Raw genomic sequence first — 22528 nt, 5'->3', positions numbered from 1 at the left:
ATTCCTGTCCCCACTCCCCGAACTCCGTCCCCAGTCCCTTGTCCCCAGCTACAGAACTCTGTCCCCTCTCCCGTCCCCACTCCCCGAACTCTGTCCCCAGCCACAGAATTCTGTTCCCACTCCCCTGTTCCTAGCTACAGAACTCTGTCCCTATTCCTGTCCCCACTCGCACCCTGTCCGCAGCTGCAGAATCCTGTCCTCTGCCCTCCCAGCACCCTGTTCCCTCTCCTCTGCCCCCAGCTGCAGAACTCTGTTCCCACAAAATGTATAATTATAAATGCTTCATTTTAGATTTAAATAGCATGAATAAAAAACAGACCATTTATTTCATAACTATAAACATGTGATTTTAATGTTATGAATCGCATAATTTAAAAATAAACTGTTTATCAGAGTGTGTAAGTAAGGGCTGGGGATAGCAAGTGATGGACAGGAGGAGAATAGAGAGGGCAGGGGTTCAAGGAAGGGGCGGGGCGGTAGATCTTCGCCTGTTCTGAGATTTAAAAAGTGATCTTGGGTGTAAAAAGGTTGGAGACCACTGTGCTAAGTGATGTGACACAGAAGGTTAAAGGACTTGAGGGAAGGGGAGAGAGGCTGCTCTAGCAGAGGAAACAGCAGCAATCCTGGCTAAGTAGGGGCAGCTGAGAAGGGCGGCTGAAAATCAATTAAGGGCCAGGTGACGCTAACTGGGGCTGCCCCGGGGCCTCTTTAAAAACCCTCGGAGGGAGGGGGGGGGGAGAGAGGAGGAGTATGGAGAGGGGCATAACAACCCAGCGTTAAGGAGACTCAGCATGGAGGAGCAGGAGGAACCACCAGCCCTGCTAAAAGCTACAGGGGGAGGTAAGGAGTTGAGCAGGGGGTGTTGGAGGGCTCCCTTACCCCCCACCCTTTCTGGTCAGCTGTGACTGGCCCAGGGCTTCAGCCCAATACAACATCCTTTATGCTAAGGGCCAGGAAGGCCCAGGGACAAAAACTCTGCACATCGCAGCATTCGGCCATCAGCTCGGCTGCACTTGCTGCAGGCTGCCATCCGGGGGGGGGGGGTGTCAATCGGGGGGGCTGTCAGGATCCAGGAGGCCCTGCAGGAGAGCTTCCCACCCTGAGGAGCCCGCAGAGCCACCCCAGTCCTCCCCATTTGGGGCTCGTATCCCATTCCTCCCTCACCTCCTTCCACTTACCCCTCCCTAGCCCCCCTTCCTGATGTAAAAAATAAAGGACACATGTGGTCAAAAATAGAAACTCTATCTAACAAAACTGGGCGGGGGGGGGGGGATTAACCTCTGGGGAGACTGGGAAAAGGAGGTGGGAGAGGGGAAGAGAGAAACTTGGGAGAAGGGAGCTGGAAGGGGGAACCCAGGGGAAGGAGGAGGACGGGAAGTATCAAACTATGGTATGCCATATCATCTGTACACAGTTATTTTGGCCTTGGAAAGGGTTCCAAAAAGGGCAACTAAAATGATTAGGGGTTTGGAACAGGTCCCATATGAAGAGAGGCTAAAAAGACTGGGACTTTTCAGCTTAGAAAAGAGACTGAGGGGGGATATGATAGAGGTCTATAAAATCATGAGTGCTGTGGAGAGGGTGCATAAAGAAAAGTTCTTCATTAGTTCCCATAATAGAAGGACTAGAGGACACCAGATGAAATGAATGGGTAGCAGGCTTCAAACTAATAAAAGAAAGTTCTTCTTCACAAAGCAAATAGTCAACCTGTGGAACTCTTTGCCACAGGAGGCTGTGAAGGCTAGAACTAGAACAGAGTTTAAAGAGAAGTTAGATAAAGTCATGGAGGTTGGGTCCATGGAGTGCTATTAGTCAGGGGGTAGGAACGGTGTCCTTGGCCTCTGTTTGTGGAAGGCTGGAGATGGATGGCACGAGACAAATGGCTTGGTCATTGTCTTCGGTCCATCCCCTCCGGGGTAGCTGGTGCTGGCCGCTGTCAGCAGACAGGCTACTGGGCTAGGTGGACCTTTGGTGTGACCCAGTACGGCCGTTCTTGTGTTCTAACCTCAGGGTTCAGGGTCGGGGGTCTCACTGGACCACCTTGATTTTCATGCAAACCTGCTCCTGGGTTCGCATGTGGCCTTTGGTGGCCAGGCTGGCAGCTATCCTGCCCTAGACGGCCACTTTCCTATGCCTAGTGTGGAGGTCGTGGATGTTGGAGGCCTCCCCCCAAACCTCGATGAGGTCCATGATATCTGCACTAGAGCAGGTGGGCGCCTGCCTCTTGTAGCCCCGGGCAGGCTCCTGGGAGCTGCCAGCCTGGTCCCGGGAAGAGGCGGAGGGCTGGGTGGCAGCGGGTGGCTGGCTCATGCCGTGCCAGGTGCAGGGTCTGCTGGCTGGGTGCTGGCAGGCTTGTACCTGGCACAAGTACCATAGCCAGACCGTGGCCCTTTAAGGGCTCTGGGGCCAGGGGGGGGAGGGGGCAGAAGAGTTTTCCTGGTTTGGCCCAGAGTAACCACCAGGGCAAGCTGGGAAGGGCTAGCCTCCCACTAGTTTGAATTAAGTGACTACACAGCCCTTAATTCGAACTACTTAATTCAAACTAGGCGTTAGTCCTCGTAGAAGGAGGTTTACCTAGTTCGAATTAAGCGCTCCGCTAGTCCGAATTAAGTTCAAACTAGTGGTTTGTATGTGTAGCGCCTATGAAAGTTAATTCAAACTAACGGCTGTTAGTTTGAATTAACTTTGTAGTGTAGACATACCCTAACTGTCATTCACTCAGGTCTTGCCCTGAGCATAGCCTGACTAGACTCATGGATCTAGTCCTCTTAGTGAATAGTCCTCTTAGTGTAAGTGTAAGAGGACTGCAAAAGTGGCAGAGGTAGTCATGTTAGTATTTGTTAGTCATTAAGAAACCACTAGACTCCTCCTTGTTAATACTGTGAAATAAACCCAACATATGTACCACCAGTCTACTATCAGAACAGAAGAAAAATGCATCAGAAATAACTAAGCAAGAAATAAACAGACATGGAATAATAAATAGACTTATAGACGTTACAACATACATAGCTGTGAGCTAAACAGTCCAATTTCTAAAGAAAACAAGTTATAAAGAAATTATGGAAATTCAACAAAGTTTAACAAGTTAGCAAGTAAAATAAATAAGGAAAAATGCATTAAGTAACCATAACTTTCAAAACCTAAAATTAAACAAAAAACTAAGGACTTGATTTCACAGCTAGAAGTAAGACGATGTGAAGTGCTTTTCTCTGAAATAAACTCCAGAAAACAGCCAAAAACTAGTAATGGGCATTAAATCAATTTGTGCTGTAATATATAACAAAATGCCCACTCCTACAACCTTTGTATGCCAAAGTCCCACTGACATCAGAACGTGTGAAAGGAGTGCCTTGGAGCAGCAGTGGCGGCCAGGAGCACCGGGCCCCTTTGACTCTCCAGCCTACAGGGCAATTGCCTCTTTGGTTGCCTCCCTACCGCCACTGATGGGCTTGCCACTGTGTTCCTAGCACAGTGCAGAAGAAGAGCACTCCGATGATTTCCTCTCTCTTTGGTCACCAAACACCGCAGCTCATTCAGGATCATTCAGATACTTCCTGGTACTTTAAATGGGGAGGTGTGCACGCCTGCAGAGCAGCAAAGATCAAAACACCAGGCAGAGAGATCAGGGAATACATTGTGGGTATTGGTGGAAGCCTGTTTTGATTACAAAATAATCAGCGTGGTCTATACTGGCTCTTGGTAGACAAAAAAGGGAAGGGGAAAGAAACTGGTTTCTTGCAGGGGTGGAAGCTTTTTTCACTAAAACTGGGCTCTTTTTCCTGACAAAGGTCGCATTGCGGTGTACACTGTTTTGTTGCCAGAAGGCAGTTTTTGGCAACAAAATGTGGTAGTATAGACATAGCCAAAATAAACCTGACAACACATCTAGCACTAGGTAAATGGAATTGCCCAACATTATAGTTGGTGAATACTGAGAAGGATAGGTGACCTTCCCTCAGGAATGCAGAGTGAGTAAATTGAAGAGTCAGTTTTAAAACTCATATGTTCCTGTCTTCCAAATCTCTGCTTCATCCATTAGACCATACTGCTTTAAGGGTCCTTATTAATGAAGTTGGAGTTGCAGTTTTTCATCACACTTCAAAACAGTTTTTTAGGCAGTGTTTTATTGTATGTATATATAGAGACCCCACCCCAACTTCTGTGATTTGCCTAGCTAACATTTATCTCTCTCATACTGTACATTACATATACTGTATATTACATACAGTATTTTACATATACTGTAATATGTGAGCACCTTGCAATTTGTAATGTATTTATCCTCAAAACACCCCTGAGGTAGAGAGATACTATTATCTCCATTTTCCAAGATGGGGAATTGAGGCAGAAAGGACCAGAGTTACCATGATATTCATGAGTTGCTCTGCTCAATTTTACAAGCTATACAGCCCTGCAGTTTGGATTACAGCAATATGAATTGCAGCACGAAGTGCAGCACTAGAGAACTGCACTATCTGAATGGGAATGATGCATACATGAACTAAAAGTTAAATTGTTTCCATTAACATACTCCTCTGCAGTAAGCTAACATGAACCATGTTCCTTTTTGTGCTGGCAGCATCTAGTTCCCACAGCAATTCCCACTCCTGTTGTCTGACTGTGGGTCCATGCAGAGAAATCCTATGCCCCATTTTCAAAAATGAAAAGTCAATGGGACTTAAGTTCCTAAGGCCATGTCTTCACTAAGTGGAAGATTGACCCTGCTGCATTTGATCTGGAGTTTGGTTTAGTGGGTCTAGTTAAGACCCACTAAATCTAACTCCCAGGGCACCCCTGTTGGCAGCCAGTACTCCTGCTTCTGCAGGGAGTAATGAAAGCTGACGGGTGCATTTGCTGCCATCGGCCTCCCACTGTAGGGATGGTGTATTTTGATTCGACCTTCCTCTTTGACTTAGGCCAGGTCTACACTAATCAGGCACTGTAGTGATGAGCAGAGCAATGCCCAAATATTCTTAAAAATCTAGGCCAAAGAAACTAAATAACTTGACCACAGTTTGTGTAAGAGCAGAACATTGAACCTGGCTCTCTCAAGTCCCAAACACATGCTCTAAGCACTGGAACATACATTCTCTTACTCATATCATACCATGATCATCTCTAATAGCATAAGTAATGCTATGAGAAATAATTCAAGACGTTGAAATGAGCATATTGCTCTGTGTAAGTGAGAAAAGTTACTCATCTTGTACAGTAACAATGGTTCTTCAAAATGTGTGTTCCTGTGGGTGCCCCACTGTAGGTGTTGAGTTTTCCTCATACCACAGGTCAGATTTTCTGGGCCACTCATGCCTCATAGGCATCTTGAGGTGTTCGCACCTTAATGGATTGCATGTGCAACTCTGCAATCCTCTGTTCCTTCTCTGCTCTCGAAGGAAACATCTATACTGTCAAGTAGATGGGAGTTGGGTAGGTTGTGGAGCACCCATAGGGACACAGATCTTGAAGAACCATCGTTACAAGGTGAGTAACAACTTCTTCGAGTGCTGTCCTTGTCGGTGCTCCACTGTAGGTGATAATGAAGCAGTACCTGTGCTGATAGGCGAGATTCAGAGTCATTTGGTAGCAATGGATGCCTGCTAGGCCTACTCCTGTATCCGGAATGGGTCCCAGAATGACGGTATGTTTCCCAAAGGTGTTGTGATGTCCTTACAGCTGATCAACAGATGTCCTGCAGGGGATGTTGTGTAGGAACGTGGTGGAGGCCGCCATGGCATGGGTCGAGTGAGCCTTGCAACAGGTGGAAACTGGTTTATTGTGGTTTATTGTGGCAAGTGTTTATGCTGGTATAACTCCAGTTGGACAAGCACAGTGAGGAGACTGCCATACCCTTTGAATGTTGCGCTATATGGAGACAAATAGTTGTTGTGATTTGCGAAAGGTCCTGGTTCTAGCTATAAAGAATTCTAAGGCAATGTAGAATATCTAAGGTATGTAGAAGTACCTCTTTTTTTTAAATCTTTGTGATAGAACACTGGTAAAATAACAGACTGCTTAATGTGAAAGGCCCTAGCCACTCTTGGCAAGGCGGCAGGATGTGGATGCATGATGACCCCATCTTTGGTGAATATTGTGTATGGAGGGTCAACCATTAGTGCTCCCATCTCACTGACTCTTCTCTCTGAGATGACAGCCACAAGCAGTGCAACTTTCATAGACAAGTATAACAGAGCAGGTAGCTAGAGGTTTGAATGGTGGACGAGTAAGGGTTCTGAGGAAAAAGTTGAGATCCCATGTTGGTGTGGGCTGTAACTGGAGAGTAAAAATTTTGGATACCTTTGAGGAATCATTGAGTAATTGGGTGTAAGAGAGAGAAACTGTCAGGGGTGGGGAACCTTTTTTTGGGTTGGGGCTGCTGACCCAAAGAAAAATGAGTCGGGGCCGTACATAAGTGGAAAAAACAACAACCTTCACTGACATAGCCCCCAAGTGAGGAGAAAAACATTCCTCACATTCCCCTTGCACACTAGAGCCTAAGGGGGCCCAGTCTAATAGATTTTGTGTTCTCTAGCCATGCGAAGGGGAAGAGGAGAAGGAGGATGGAGCACCAATGAGGGCTCCCTAATACTGAGTGGGCCCTGTGCCTCAGGGGCTGGATTCAGGCAAACTGAGGGCTGCATCTGGCCCCTGGGGCCTGAGGTTCCCCAGCCCAGTCTATGTGGTCATGAAATGTTGAGATGGCAGCTAGGTGGACCTCAAGGTGTTGCTAGCCAGCTCCATTAACTACTCCAAGATCAGAGGAAGAGAAGCCTATGAAGTGTTGAGTAGTTTCTGGGCCCATCAAATAGAAAATCTTCTCCATTTCTGGAGATAGGAAGTACAGGTAGTTGGGCATCTGCTGTTTAAGAAGATGTGTTTTACAGATTCAGAACACATTATCAAGGATCTATGCCTGAAGGCAAATTTTCTTGGGATTGGGGTGAAAGATTCTGCCTTTTTTTTCTGGAACATCAGGACAATATGGAAGGGAAAGAGGGGGTGCTATGGTGAGTTGAGAGAGAAAAAGGAACTATGTCTGCCTGGGCCATGTGGGGCAAAGAGAATCACATGTGCAAGAGCTGTGTAAAGTTTCTGGATGACTTTGAGAATTACTAGCACTGGTGGAAAAGTGTAGAGCAATTGTCTGGTCACAGGACTAGGAATGCATCTCCAAGTGAGTTGGGGGTTGTCTTGCATGAAAGCAAAAGAGGTGCAATTTCAGGTTCTTGTGGGAAGTGAGTAGGTCTAGCAGTGACTATCCCCATTTGCAGGATATGCGTATCATAACCTCTGGGTGTTGCTTCTACTCACGGTCATCTGAAAAATGGTGACTGAAGGCATCTGCTGTGGTGTTGTGTATGCCTGGGAGGTAGGATGCTGTGAAGGCAACATTCTGATGGATGCACTAATTCCAAAGTGAGCTGGCCTCCGTACATAATGAATGAGATTGGGATCTACCATGCCTGTTGACATTAAACATGCAGATCATATTGTCAGTGAGTATTCAAATAGTTTTGTTGCATATGAGGGAGTAAATGTTGGCGAGCCCTTCTTGCTGCTCAGACGGCCACCCCACTCCAGAAGTGGTAAAGTCCAGATGGAGGTAGATGCCGAAAAGAATATTTGCAGGGAAGATATCACGTTGGAAGAAACCATGACCCATTTGTTCAGGGAATATGTAGTAGGGGTATGTACTGTAGAGAAGTATCTCTGAAGGCTGCACATGTGGCGTCTGGTGTGTGTGACCATATAAGTGGTCACTGCCATATGTCTCAAGATTCGCAGGCAGGTCAAAACTGAAGTCTGAGGACTGACTGTAGCAATGATGACAAGATCAGTCCGGGGATGAAGCAGTCTTATGGCAGGAAGGCATGGGCCTGGGTAGAGTCTAGGGGTATGTCTACACTACGACCCTAGTTCGAACTAGGGTGGTTAATGTAGGCAACCGGAGTTGCAAATGAAGCCCGGGATTTGAATTTCCTGGGCTTCATTTGCATATTGCCGGGCGCCGCCATTTTTAAATGTCCGCTAGTTCAGACTCCGTGCCCGCGGCTACATGCGGTACGAACTAGGTAGTTGGGATTAGGCTTCCACGAGGAGTACCGGTAGTTCGGAATAGGAAGCCTAATCCGAACTTCCTAGTTCATGCCACGTGTAGCCGCGGGCACGGAGTCCGAACTAGCGGACATTTAAAAATGGCGGCGCCCGGCAATAGGCAAATGAAGCCCAGGAAATTCAAATCCCGGGCTTCATTTGCAACTCCGGTTGCCTACATTAACCACCCTAGTTCGAACTAGGGTGGTGGTGTAGACATACCCTCAGAGAGGCCCTGGAAGAGTTCTCTAGATTTGTGGACCATCTAAGTTGTCTTCACTTGTGCTGATTCATTTATTAATCCTTATTTGGATGATTGCCTCTTATGTCCCCTGACATTGCAAGTGTGCAGGGACAACTCCGAGAGTTTTGGAGAAGACCCTGGGGGCTGTAGAAAGTTTGAAGGGTGGAACCCTGTATTGGTAGTGTCTGTGAGCCACAGTGTACCTGAGGAATCACCTGTGGGCAGGGTATATGGCAGGGCTGGGCAAAATATGGCCCAGGAGCCAGATCCAGCCCGCAGACCACTCTGCCGGGACTCTCAGGCACACAGCTGCCATGGGTTTAAAGCGCAGTCTGGCAGCTCTCTACTCTGGAGGGAGAGGGAGGCTTTGTGGTATCTCTATCATCAGCTCCTATTGACCAGAAACAACTAGCCAATAGAAGCTGAGAGACTGACCTGGGGAATGGGGGCAGTGCAAGCCTCTTCCCCCACCGAGAGCTGAGAGCCACATGGAGGGAATAGTCTGAAGCTTTAATGTGATCTGGGGCTGCAGCAGGCAGGGAGCCCAGTCTATCTTGGGGGTATTGGCCAGGAGACACTTAAGTGCCTTCCAGCCTGCCTCTGACACTCCTGCCACTCCCATACCCCAACTCCCTCCCCCAGGTCACCATCCGAACCCTTTGCACCCTCTTGCCCCAGGTCACAACTCCCTCCCAGACCTTGTCACCCCTCTTGTACCCCTCCTCCAGGACAGAATCCTCTCCTGAACCCAAACACTCTCCTAGACCCTGCACCCCAATCTCCTGACCCAGGCAATAACCCTTCCTTCACCCAAATTCCTCCTCAGACCTCACACTGTCTCCTGCACCCCAGTCCCTTCAGCCTAGACCCCACATCTTCTCCACAGAAAAGTGCAGCCCTTCACCACTTTCCAAAAACTTGGAGCCCCACCAAAAATTATTGCCCACCCCTGGTGTATGGTCACGTGGAAGTAGGCATCTTGGAGGTCTAGGGCTGCAAACAGTCCCCATGATCTAGCACTGGGATGATAGGAGCTAGAGTCACCATTTCAAATCTTTGTTTCTGGACATATTTGTTCAACCTGCAAAAGTCTAGATAGATCTCCATCCCCTGCACTACTTCTCAGAGGGGAAATACTTGGAATAAAAGTCCTTACCACAGTATGGGCTGGGAATAGGTTCTACAGCATCTATATGTATGAGGTTATTGACTTCTTGCTGTAGAAGAAATTCCCTGAAGAGGGATGGGGGAAAGGGGTAGGGTGAGGGGGATGGAAAGGAAGGGTATGGCATATCCTGTTTGGATGATTAGCAGAACCCATTGATTTGTTGTTATGGCTGCCCATAGGTGGTAGGGTGGGTGCAAATGGTAGACAAAGATAGCCGGTGATTGAGCTAGCAGTCACGCAGACCCTCTACCAAAGACTCAAAACTGTTGCTTGGGTTCTTGAGTAGTAGAAGGCTAGCCCTATGGAGGTCATCTACACTGGGATATGGATTTGGATGCCTGTATTGGGGTTGGTTGAATGCAGTGTTCTGGGTCTCTTGGTTGGTGGTGTATACAAACCGAGTGTGCATAGGGTGGTTTAAGTGTCCTTCATTGAGTGTAAGACCTTGTCTGTTTTGATCGAGAAAAGCCTATTTTTACTGAAGAGCAAATCCTCTACTTTAATTTGGAGTTCCTTAGGGATGCCAGAGGATTTGTACAAAGATGCTTGTCTCATGACTATAGTGGTGGCTATGGCCTGAGCAGCTGAGTCCGCTACGTAAAATGTGGATTGTAAGGAAGCATGTGCAATCAGAACATCCTCCTGTACGACCGATTGCTGAATCAGACTCTTCTGCTTTGGGAGGGTTTCCAAAATTTCTTCTAGTTTGGAATAAATAGAAAAATCATAGTTGGTCAATTAGGCAACCCTAAGTTGTAGGGTACCAAAGGAATAGAATCTTCATCCAAAGAAGTCCAATCTTTTGTGGTCCCTGTCATGTAGGACAGTCTTGAATTGAAGCTGTTTATTGTGATGGTGGAGTATATCAAAGACGAGAGAACTGGGCTGAAGGTGGGAGAATAAAAAGTCCATATCTTTAGCAGGGACAAAATATTTTCTATCGGCCCACTTGTTGGTTGGTGTGATGGTCACTGGCGTCTGCCATATATCATCTGATGTGTCCATAATGGCCTTGTGTATAGGCAACTCAATTTTAGATGTTATGGTAGGCTGTAGAACCTGGAGGAGTTTATGCTGTTTCTCTTGGACAGGAATCCCCTTGATTGAAGCTACTGTCTTGAATAAAGGAAGGTTACACACCTGGTGCAGTAATTGGAGTTGTTTGAGATGGTTGTCCCTGTGGATACTCCACCTTGAGGTGTGCCAATGCTACTGCACCTCTAGTCGGAGACTTCTGACAGCCATGCCCCCCGGTCATCTGTGCACGTGGAATACCAGCGCACGACATTTGAAATGGCTATCCCACACGCATAGCCAACTGCCTCCTCAGTTCCTTCTCTGACCTGGATGGATCCAGAGCAGAGGGGAGGAGTGAGGGTGGTAGAGCACCCACAGGGACAACCATCTCAAAAAACTCCAGTTACTGCACCAAATGAGTAACCTTCCCTTCCTCTTCAAGAAGTGTCCCAGTGGGTGCTCCACTTTGAGGTGACTACGAAGCAGTATTCCTGCTTGGTGATAGGTGCTTCAGTGAATTTGACTTGGTAATTGCAAGTATTCAGCCAACACATGTATCAGCATCCGCAAACGACTTATGGCATAGTGCTGCATGAATGTGTGTTTTGAACTCCATGTGGCAGTGTTGCAGATTTCTTCTGTTATGCCCTGGAAGAAAGCTGTTGTTGCTCCCATTGCTCTCATGGAGTGAGCCTCTGATGGCCAGAGCTAATTTTGGAATACATTGTAAGCTAGATGTACATAACCTGAGATCCATTTAGACACACTTTTTTAGATATGGGTAACCCTTTTGATTCCTCTGTAGATGACACAAAGTTGAGGAGATTTGCGAAAGTGTTCTGTATGTTGTAAGTAGAAGGCGAGTGCCCTACAGACATCGAGGGTATGTAGAGCTCTTTCTCTGGGGTCCATGTGAGGTTTGAGGAAGAAGATGGGTAAGTACATGGGTTTATTACAGTGGAATGAGGTAAGTACTTCTGAGAGAAACTTGGGGTGAGTACCAAGGGCCACTTTGTCCTTATGAAATACTGTGTACGGAGGGTCTGTCATTAGTGCTCCTAGCTTACCTACTCTTCTTGCAGAGGTATTTGCAACTAAAAAGGTAACCTTCATTGATGCAGAAGGGGACAGGTAGCTAATGGCTCAAAGGGCTTGTCTATGAGAGCCCTGAGGATGAGGCTAAGGTCCCATGTTGAAATTGGGTCTCTTTGTGGTAGAAACATATTGTGTAGGTCCTGGAGAAATCTTTTGATGGACGGGTAAGTGAAGACAGAAAAGCCCTGTATTGGCAGATGTACTGCTGCAATAGCAGTGAGATGTACTTTAATTGAACTTAGTGATTGTCATGATTTGTGTAGTTCTAGCAGGTAAGTAAGTACTTTCGACATCCCGGTGTCTACTGGAGTGTAGTTTTGTTTTGAGCACCAGACAGTGAAGCAACGCCATTTTTGTTTTATATGTTTTTCTGGTTGCATGCCTGTGACAGTTCATGAGGATTTGCTGCACTTCCTTAGGGTACTCCACTTCGCCAGGCATCAACCAGTTACCATCCAGGCGTGAATATGGGTGTGTGGACATCTGGGTGTGCATCTGCCCGTCCTGTTGTGTAAGCAGAGATCAGACTGGAGGAGGCAGTATGGTGGACATATACTCATCTGCACCAGGTAAGAATACCAGGTTTGCCTGGGCCAACTCAGGGCTATGAGTATGACTCTGGCTTTGTCCTGCTTGATTTTCAAGACAGCGTGATAGATGAGTGGAAATGGTGGGAATACATATAGGAGGTGTGTATTGCATCTTTTGCTGAACATGTCCCCCAAGGATCGGGGAATCCATGCCTGCTCTGGAGCAGTAATACAGGCACCTTTTTGTTTTTGTGGGTGGCAAGGAGGTGCACAATCGGAAATCTCCACTCCTGAAACGGATAGTTCAATACTGTGGGGTTGATCTATCACTCATGCTTGTGTGCAAAGTTTTGCTGATAGTGTCTGCCAGGACGTTGTCCTTGCCTGGGAGGTTGGTTGTGGTCAGTACTATATTTCTTGGGATGCACTATTCCCACAGATTCACTGCTTCCCGACATAGGTGGTAAGATAGAGCTCCCCATTGCTGATTGATATAATATATTGTTGTGACATATCTGGACTGTTTTGTTCTGGATCCGTGGCAGAAAATGAATGTAAATGTCTCACACTACCCTGAGTTTCAGTAGATTTATGTGTTTGTTCACCTTCTTGTCCCATTGGACTAGGACAGTGTGTTTGCCCAAATGGGCTCCCCAGCCTGTTAACGAGGCATCCATCATGATTGTTAGTGTTACAGGTGGTTAGTGTTATAGGTGGTTGCATTAGGATGTAGTGTCCACCATGTGAGTGTGGACTTTATTTTGTTTGGCATGGAGAGGTGTCTGTTTATATGGTAAATGCGTGGCCTACAACTGTCTCATGTGCAGCCGGGTGTATGGCACCACATGGTCGCTGCCATATGTCCCAGTAGTTGTAGGCAATGATGTGCTGTTAGAGATAGGCTGGCTTGTGCCAGGGATAGCAGGTACTTGATCATTGCGAATCTGTGTTCTGGTAGCGATGCAAATGCCTTCTTGTAGTGCAAGTGAGCTCCTATGAATTCTAATGTCTGAGTAGGAATGAGGGCACACTTTGCCAGACTTATCAGTAGGCCCAGAATATTGAACAGTGTTCTGGTGGTTGCTACTGCCAAGAGAGTTCCTACTTGGTCAAGCTCCAGGGACCTGGCTAATTTTCCACTTATAATTTTCCAGCCCCTGAAGGATATGGAATTTCATATCAGTCCTCGTTTAAAAGAACTGTTACTTACCTGTAACTGTTGTTCTTTGAGATGTGTTGCTTATGTCCATTTGAATCAAGTGTGCGCACTGTGTGCACCGCGTCTTCCGAAGTGTTTTCCCTAGCGGTACCCGTAGCGCCAGCAGAGCGCCCCCTGGAGTGGCACCGCTATGGCAGAGCATAAGTACCCCTGCTGGCGCTCCCCCTCCTCAATTCCTTCTCGCCGGACGCTCTGATGAAAGGAAGATAGGGGAGGAATGGAATGGACATGAGCAACACATCTCAAAGAACAACAGTTACAGGTAAGTAATCATTCTTTTTCTTCTTCGAATGGTTGCTCATGTCCATTCGAATCAGGTGACTTCCAAGCCAACCCCACTCCACGGAGGAGGGGTCGGAGCACCCAGAAAGAGAAGTCCAGGAAAGCTGAACAACGCAAAAACATATTTATTTAAGTAACAGAACACAGAGAACTGTTGAATAAAGTGCAATGTGGTACAGAGAAAAAAAAACAACATATTTACAATACAGAACTGAGAACCGCAGAGCCCAACCCTGTGTCCTCCCTGGCCTTCTGTGTCAGTGCATAGTGCGCTGTAAAGGTATGCACTGACGACCACGTGGCCGACCTGCAGATTCCCGTAATTGGAACCTGTGCCCCCAAAAGCTACAGAGGATGCCTGCGCCCTGGTGGAATGTGCTGTAACCCAGGGCAGGACCTTCCCAGCCAGGACATAACACTCCCTGATACACTCCACGACCCAACTGGACAACCTCTGGGTCGAGATAGGGAGCCCTTTCATTCTGTCCATGAAAGCAACGAACAGTTGCGTGGACTTACGAAAGGGTTTCGTTCTATCAACATAAAAGGCTAATGCCTGCCTAGCGTCTAGGGAGTGAAGCACTTGCTCCCTAGGAGAGGCATGAGGCTTTGGAAAGAAAACCAGGAGGTAAATTTCCTGTGACAGATGGAACGGTGACACCACCTTGGGGAGAAAAGCCGGGTGAGGGCGGAGTCTCACATTATTGTCCAAGAACACTGGGTAGGGTGGGTTTATAGTTAACGCCCTCAGCTTGGAGACCCTGTGAGCCAACGTAATGGCCACAATGAACGCAACCTTCATAGAGAGGTGCTTCAAAGAACATGTGGCCAGCGGCTCAAAGGGGGGGGGGGGGGGGCGACACAAGTCTAGACAACATGAGGTTAAGGTCCCAAGCGGGGAGAGGGGGTCTAACCGAGGGATATAACTTATCCAAACCCTTAAGGAATCTTTTGACTACAGGGTCAGAGAACAGAGAGACTCCCGCCGATACAACATGGAAGGCGGAGAGTGATGCCACATTTGATAGAAGAGGTAGAGAGCCCACCGGACCTGAGCTCAAAAAGGTAGTCCAGAATGGACGGGACAGGTACACAGGACAGGTGCACTCCCCTTCTGGATGCCCAAGACGAGAACCGCTGCCACTTGGCTGCGTAGGACCGCCTGGTGGATGGCTTCCTGCTACCTAGGAGCACCATCTGCACCTCCTGGGAACATTCCCTTTCTGGTTTGTACAGCCATGGATAAACCAGGCCATCAGGTGCAGAGGGCTGAGATTCAGGTGAACCATGAGCCCCCCCCCCCCCCCCATCCCAAGGTTGGGTGAGGAGATCCCGAACCAGCGGGAGCGTTATAGGCTCTTCAGTGAGCATATCCACCAGGATCGGGAACCAGAACTGCATGGGCCACCGAGGGGCTATCAGGATGACTGTGGACCTGAAGGTCTTGACCCTGGTCAGAACCCTGGGAATTAGGGGAAACGGAGGGAATGCATAGAGAATGCCCGCCGGCCACGGAACAGTCATGGCATCTCCCCTGGAGTGGTCCCCCAGGCCCAACAGGGAGCAGTAATTCTGGCACTTGGTATTGTGTGCTGAGGCAAACAAGTCTAGTAGGGAACAACCCCACCTGTGGAAGACCGGACGGAGGGCCGAATCCTTGAGGGACCATTCGTGGGCTCCAAAGGACCTGCTCAGAGCATCAGCCAGCAAGTTTTTGCATCCCGGCAGGTACTCTGCCTGCAAAGCTATATTGTGCGCTATGCACAAGTCCCACAGCCACAAAGCCTCATGGCAGAGGGGAGACAACCGGGCTCCCCCCTGCCTGTTAAGGTAAAAAATAGCTGCTGTGTTGTCCAGGTGCACCAGGATGGTGCGGCGGGACAGCTTTGACAGGAAGGTCTTGCAGGCTCTCCTAACCGCCCTGAGCTCCCAGACACTTATGTGCAGGGATCGCTCTGCAAGAGACCCCAAGCCCTGGGTCCTGTGACACCCCAGGTGCACTCCCCAACTCGGGTCCAAGGCGTCTGTCACCACAGTGATCGGGGGGGGGGGGAAGCACAGTAAACCGCACGCCCACTGGGAGCACGAAGATGGCGTCTCCAGTAATCCCCACGGGGGACCTGGGACTACGTTCTCCCCTACTGTCTGTAGGGAAGCTGACGTTGCTGAGGAGCCAGCATGTGGATCCCCAATGACTGGAGAGTAGACCTCGTGTCCTTGAGCGTATGGAGCCTCGAGTCCGTATGCGCCAAGAATAATGTCTTGCTGTCAAAAGGCAGATCCTGAAAGTAGTCTGGACATCAGGAGGTATTCCAGATACCATGGCGCATAACTACACCCGACACCATGGTGTGGGCTGCAGTCTCAACAGCATCCAGGGAAGCCTGAAGAGCTGTACGGGCGATAGTCCTGCCCTCTGTGGTCATAGATGCAAACTCCTGATTCACCTTGGCATGAAACCTATCTTTAAACTTATCCATCACCTGCCATGTATTATAGACGTGTTGGCTCAGCATTGCCTGCTGGTTAGCAATGCGGAGCTGCATCCCACCAGAGGATTACACCTTATGCCCCATCAGGTCGAGGCGTTTGAGCTCTCTAGCCTTCGGGGATGGCCCCGGCTGTCAAGTCTCTCCTTCTGGGCCGCGGGTTGGACTATCAGGGACCCTGGGACAGGCTGGGAATATAGGTGCTCATGCCCTGACTGCGGGACATTATAGTGCCTCTCGACTCCCTTTAAGGTAGGGGTTAAAGAAGCCGGGGTCTGCCACAGGGCGTTAGTGATCTTAGCCACAGTTTTGTTGAGTGGCAAAGCCAAACGGGCCAGCACATCAGACAGGATGTCTATCACGGGATCCATGTCCTCCACTATTGGCTCCACTGGGACACCCAGGTTGGAAGCCAGATGCCGGAGCAGATCCTGATGCGACCAAACATCCATCGTTGGCATCGCCGGTGCGGGATCCGCTAAAGCTTCGTCAGGAGACTAGGATGACAATGACTCCTGGAGCGGCACCGGATCCAGCGTAGGGCCTGAGGGAGGTGGCAGCTGGGCAGGCAGCACCGCATGCGGAAGCGGGTCCAGCACCGAAGCCTGCGGATCTCTAGCGGCATCGATAGTAGCAGCCCTCTGGGGCAAGGGAGGGTCGTGACAGCGCGGACGGAGGTGCCCGGTGCCTGGAGACACATGACACCGCAGAGAGGGGCACGGGCCCTTGCCACTGGTGGTATGCCTACGGTGTCCAAAAACACCAAAGCGGCCAAGTCTGCTGCATATGCGAACGGTCACGCCAGTGCCAGGAACGGGATCTATGATGTGACGGATCTATGATGTGACGAAGCTCCCGAGGACTCCGACCTGAAAGAGCCCACGTCAGAATCTGAAGAGTAGTCAGACTTAGGCCAGGGTGGTACTGATGACAAGTGCCCCACCACCAATGGAGGAGTGGCCATAGATTCTGGCTTGCGTGCGTGCAGTGAGGGCGTACCGGTACCAGTGCTGAGAAGACAGGCCCCTGTGCCGCATGCTGCGTCGATGTGGTGCATGTGGACTGTGGTGCCGAAGTTGGTGCCGGTTGCAGGCATGGAACTCCCAAGTCCAGTTGCCCCAAAGACCGCGCCCCCATCGTTGCCCCTGTGGACACCACAGCAGGCAGGATAGAAGGCACTGGAGCTGCAGTAGTTGCCCTCTAAGAGATCAATGTCATTGGCGTTGGTGGTACCGGCATGGCCCACGGGGCCGATGTCGGTACCTGCAGCAGTGCCGAAGAGCCCAGTGCCAAAGACTGAAGTGGCACCCCGGTCAAGAGGGTCGGTGCCAGTGCCGTTGACAGTGCTGTTGACGATGTCACAAGGCCTGAGTAATATGGCACCAGGGCAACCAAGACCAGTTCCGGGAGAGGTCCCAGCACCACGGGGGGTCAAGACCAGCTGGGCACCGTGTGAGGCCTGGCAGCCTGTGTCAAGGCTGGCACCGAGTTAGAGGCAAGGTACTGGTCCCGCTGCATATGTGACTGGTGCTGACTGATCCAATCGGTGCAGAGGAGAAGCTGGTGCCAACATGGCTCCTGGTGTCAAAGAACTCGACGTCTCTGCCTCAACCGACGATGTAGGTGAGGTAGTGAGGCTAATCAGGTCCTGTGCTGCCTCAAAAGTGTCCGGTGTCAAAGGACGATGCGAGGGTAGCTGACCTGGACTTGATGGTCATCCAGCTCTTTTACGCCGCACCACAGCACTCAAAGATGCCTGCACTGGGGATTTGAGGTGACGGTGTAGGCTGGACCTGGACTTCCAGCTCGGAAACCTACCCAGCGAAGACCTTGAAGTCTTCGGCACCGGGGAGTGAGAGCAGTGCCAAGGCCTCCGTACTGAAGTCTGCACACGGGATTGAGCGTCGCGCATCGATGCCGGCGCACTGTGCACCATGGAATGTCCAGTTGGTGCCGACTGTAAAGCCGCCTCCATGAGGAGAAACTTCAAATGAGAGTCCGGCTCCCTCTTCATGCGCGGCTTAAACGACCTGCAGATCTTACAGGTGTCTGCTAGGTGACCCTCACCCAAACACTTTAAACAGCTATTATGAGGGTCTCCCTTGGGCATGAATTTAGCGCATACAGCGCAAGCCTTAAAGCCTTGCAGCCCAGACATTCCTCACCTCCGAAGGGGGAGAAGGAAAAAAACAAAAAACTGCCAACTATCTACAACACTAAGAGAAACGCGAACCATTAACTACTCTAACAGAGACACGCTCCAACAGCTGTCACAGGCGGTAAGAAGGAAGTGAGGAGGGGAAGCGCCGGTAGGGGTACTTATGCTCCGCCATAGCGGCGCCACTCCAGGGGGTGCCCTGCCAGCACTACGGGTACCGCTAGGGAAAACGCTCCGGAAGACATGGTGCACACACCTGATTCTAATGAACATGAGCAACCACTCGAAGAAGCTACTTTCTTTTTCCTTGTAAAAACTATCCATAAATCCTAAATGAAAACTAACGACTAATGAGGACTGAACTAACAAGGACTTAATTTTTTAAATACTTAGTGTAGTGCTTCCCTGCTGAGAGCTCAACAGGCTTACTCAAAGTTTTAATTAGATAGTGTTCAGCTCCTACAACTTTAAAGAGAGCTAGAAATATTGCCCACACTATATATTGGAAGCAGAAAAAAAGCATCTCCTGCAAAACAGGATAAAGCATCATATTAGGAATGCCTATTTATTTTAAGTCAATATTTTATGCACTCAAGTTCGTACGAAATATGTCTCACAAACTAAAATGCTAATTATTCTAAATTATGATTAACCTAGATATTGTACGTGTATATAAGTATTTTTATAACGATTACCAATCTTTACTTTCAAGGCAGAGAAAAATGTTTCTTACAGAAATTAAAAGGCTAGTTAAAGAATGCCACCCAGAATTTTACTTAAGTTGAATGACTGTAAATGCTAATCAAGCAACCACAGCAGTAGAAAATAAACATAATTGAAACAGTGTCTAGATGACACTTGTACATGTAGCAGATTATAACACTGACCATATGGTCATATCATTTATACTAATACACAAAGTGTAATAAACTCTGAAGAATAATCTAAAGAGGAAGTTAGCTAATTAACCTAAGTTAAACAGATCATAATACTTCGATGCTTTGCTATAATAGGTACAAATTATAATACTTTCTCTACTTTATATACTTGGCACAATTTTAAATTCTCTTAAGAGAGACTCTTATTCAGGGAATGGAAAGAATGTTTTCAAGGACTATGGAGGAAAAGCATTCTTAAAGACCATTCCTAAAATGCATGATTATACTGGTAGATAGAGAAGTATTCTGAGGCTATAGATGTAATATTACAACATATATGTCCTCCTATCAATATTTCCCACAATGGCCACTGCCTTTTGGATTGCCCGTTCTGAGTGGTGACCACAAATGCTTCTTTCATTTCTTTTTTAACAGATTATGCCATTACTTCTCAGATGTAGGAAAGGAAATCAGTTAAATGTCACAATAATATGTTAAGAAAAAAATTGTTCCAAAACTGTTTGTGGGTGGACAAAGGGAGAGACATTTAAATTATGAATCACTATTATTTTTTATTTGTGTTAGCACCGCACTTACAATTCGTAAGCACAGATCAGGATTCCACTTTGCTAAGTGTTACAAAAACATAGAGCAAAAAGATTGTCCCTGCCCCAAAGATGTATTTGGCCTGAAAAAACCTTAAGTTTTTCCCACACATGGAGGCACAAAAGTTATCGATTAAATCTGAGGGTATGTCTACGCTACAGTGTAGCAATTAAGCTAATTTGGATTAATGTGTCTATACACAAAATGCAGTTCGAATTAGAGTTTTGCTAATTCGAACTACCGTGTCCACACAGAGTGGACACTGAATTGGATTTAAGGCCAGCCAGAACCAAGTCAGGCAGGGCATCAGGTCAGGAGTGTCCTGACTGTTGCCTGATGCTTGTGTTTAAAGGGACATTCCCTCCTGCCCCGCCCCCGGGGGCAGCCGGTTCTCAGGTATCCCTGCTTGCTTGCCTGCCTCGCTGCGGGACAGCTAAGCATTTCTGGCCTGGCACTCTGGCGCTTCTCTTGGATGTGTAGCAAGTGCAGCCAGGCTCGCAGCTCCAGGCTGCCATCAGGGAGGCCCATCAGGGGGCTGTCAGTATCCAGGAGGCCCTGTGGGAAAGCTTCCACCCTGAGGAGCATGCAGAGCCTCCCTGATCTTCCCCACTGGGGGCTTGAGCCTCATTCCTCCCTCACGTCCTTCCACTTACCCCTCCCTAGCCCTCCTTCCAGATGTAAAAAATAAAGGACACTTTTTTCAAAAATATAAACTGTGTTTATTTAACAAAACTGGGGGAGTATGAAACTCTGGGGAGACTGGAGAAAGGAGGCAGGATAGGGGAGGGGGAAACTGGGAGGAAGGAGCTGGAAGGGGGAGGCAAGGGGAAGAAGGACGAGAAGCTCAAGGGTTGGGGTCTCGTCGGGCCAACTGACTCCCAGCACCATGTATGCGGCGGCCTCAGCATCCCCAGCGGGATGGGGAGAAGGGTATGGAGGTTGAGGTGGGGGGTGTGTAGATTGAGGAGGAGGGTGTGAAGGTTCAGGAGGGAGAGGCGGGATGCGGAGGAGGAGCGCTCACTCGGGAGGCAGCAGGTGCTGGGGCAGCACACTCTGCACCAGGGTCTGCACATGGTCGCAGAGAGCATGACCCTGGGCAAGCAGCTCCTGGCAGAACTCCCGGTCATCCTGCACTCACTGCTGCATGGTGCGGTGTATGGCTCACAGGGCCTCCAGGTGCTGCGGTCTGTACCCCTCGAGTCTGCTGGTGGTCCTGCTCAGCCCTCGGGTGCACAGGATGTCCCGGGCGGGGTGATGCACCCTGCACACACAGCTGGTGCAGGTATGGAGAAAGAAGAGAATTGGTCAGTTTTCCCTAGGGACACAGTGGGTGAAGCCCAGCCTCCCTCTGCGAGGTGAGGAAGACCGTGCCCTGCACCGTCAGACGCTGTGCTTGCACAGAGGCCATGGTCGGAATGTCCAGCTATTCCCAGGAGTGGGAGCTGCCCCGGGACTGCACCCATGCCCCTGTACTGTGTATAGTGCGGCCGAGGTGGGGGGGAGATGTCCCCTGCCTCTGTGTAGAGGGCGCTTGTGAAGGGAGGGCGTCCTGCTGTGTCCCCCCCAGGGGTCAGGAGCATGTCAGGTCTCTTCACACATGCGTGTGGCTATCAGGCCAAGGCCCCTGTGTGACAGGCAGCTGGAGTCACCTGCCCAGGGGTGGCACCGCATATGCTCACACGTGCACAGGTTGCTGCGTGATCCATGGTAAGCAAGGCCCACACGCATGATCCCTGGTCTCTCTTCCCCTCCCCCCCAGGAAGGGGACAGTGACGGCACTTACATAGTGTGGCCTCCCTGGATGACCCTGCAGGTGGGACTGCTCGGGGGTCCTGGCGGCGTGGTGGCTTCTGCTCCGCGCCCTGGTCAGGGCCCTCTGGTCCCGACTCGCTGCCCCCCGGGGTGGTACAGACCATCCCACCCCCCCACCCCCCCCGGATCTGGTCCAGTGCCTCGAAGTTGGGGCATGTGTCTGCCCCTGCTGAGGAGCTGCCCCGAGTGGCCCTGGCGTACGCCTGCTGCAGCACCTTTATCTTCAGGCGCACCTGCTCTTGGGTGCGCCTGTGGCCTTTCTTGGCTATGGTGGCAGCTATGCGACCATAGACAGCTGCATTCCTCCATCTAGTGTGGAGATGATGGACATTGGGGGCCTGCCCCCAAACCTCAATGAGGTCCATGATCTCCGCAAGAGTCCACAAGGGTGCCCGCTGTCTACGGCCCCTGGCTGGCTCCTGGGTGCTGGGGGATTGGGTGGGGGACAGCTCGCTGCAACTGGCTGCTTGGCTCATGCTGTGGCCACTGATGAGGGTCTGGGACTGCTGGCAGGCCTGGCTCTGACACAGCAGTGTACCCCTTTAAGGGCTCCGGGCCTGGGGGAGAGGAGGAGTTTTCCTGGTTTGGCCCAGAGTGGCCATCGGGGGAACTGGGAAGGCTAGAGGCCCCCTATTTCGGACCAAGCATCTACATAGCGCTTATTCCGAATTAGCTAATTCGAGTTTGGCGTTACTCCACGTAGAATGAGGTTTACCAAACTTGAATTAAGCGCCCCGCTAGTTTGAATTTAATTCGAACTAGCGGTTTGCCTGTGTAGATGCTAGGAAAGTTAATTCGAAATAACGGCGGTTATTTCGATTTAACGTTGATGTGTAGACATACCCTAACTGTACAATGCCTGGAAAAGAATCAGAAAATCTTGCAAATTGGCAACGCTTGTTACTAAAAAATGTTTTAAGAAATTATGGAGTTACT

The 22528-nt window shown here is 49.4% G+C and overlaps 1 protein-coding gene across 11 annotated transcripts in view; it reads right to left on the bottom strand.

Moving 5' to 3' along the window:
• Positions 1-22528, bottom strand: part of SBF2 (SET binding factor 2) — a 639223-nt gene that overhangs the window by 232347 nt on the left and 384348 nt on the right. The gene's annotated exons all lie outside the window — the stretch shown is intronic.

The sequence above is a fragment of the Pelodiscus sinensis genome, chromosome 5, assembly GCF_052426305.1.
Source record: "Pelodiscus sinensis isolate ZL-2025 chromosome 5, ASM5242630v1, whole genome shotgun sequence".
In the NCBI taxonomy this organism is placed as follows: Eukaryota; Metazoa; Chordata; order Testudines; family Trionychidae; genus Pelodiscus; species Pelodiscus sinensis.
This window is presented reverse-complemented; position numbering and strand designations above follow the sequence as displayed.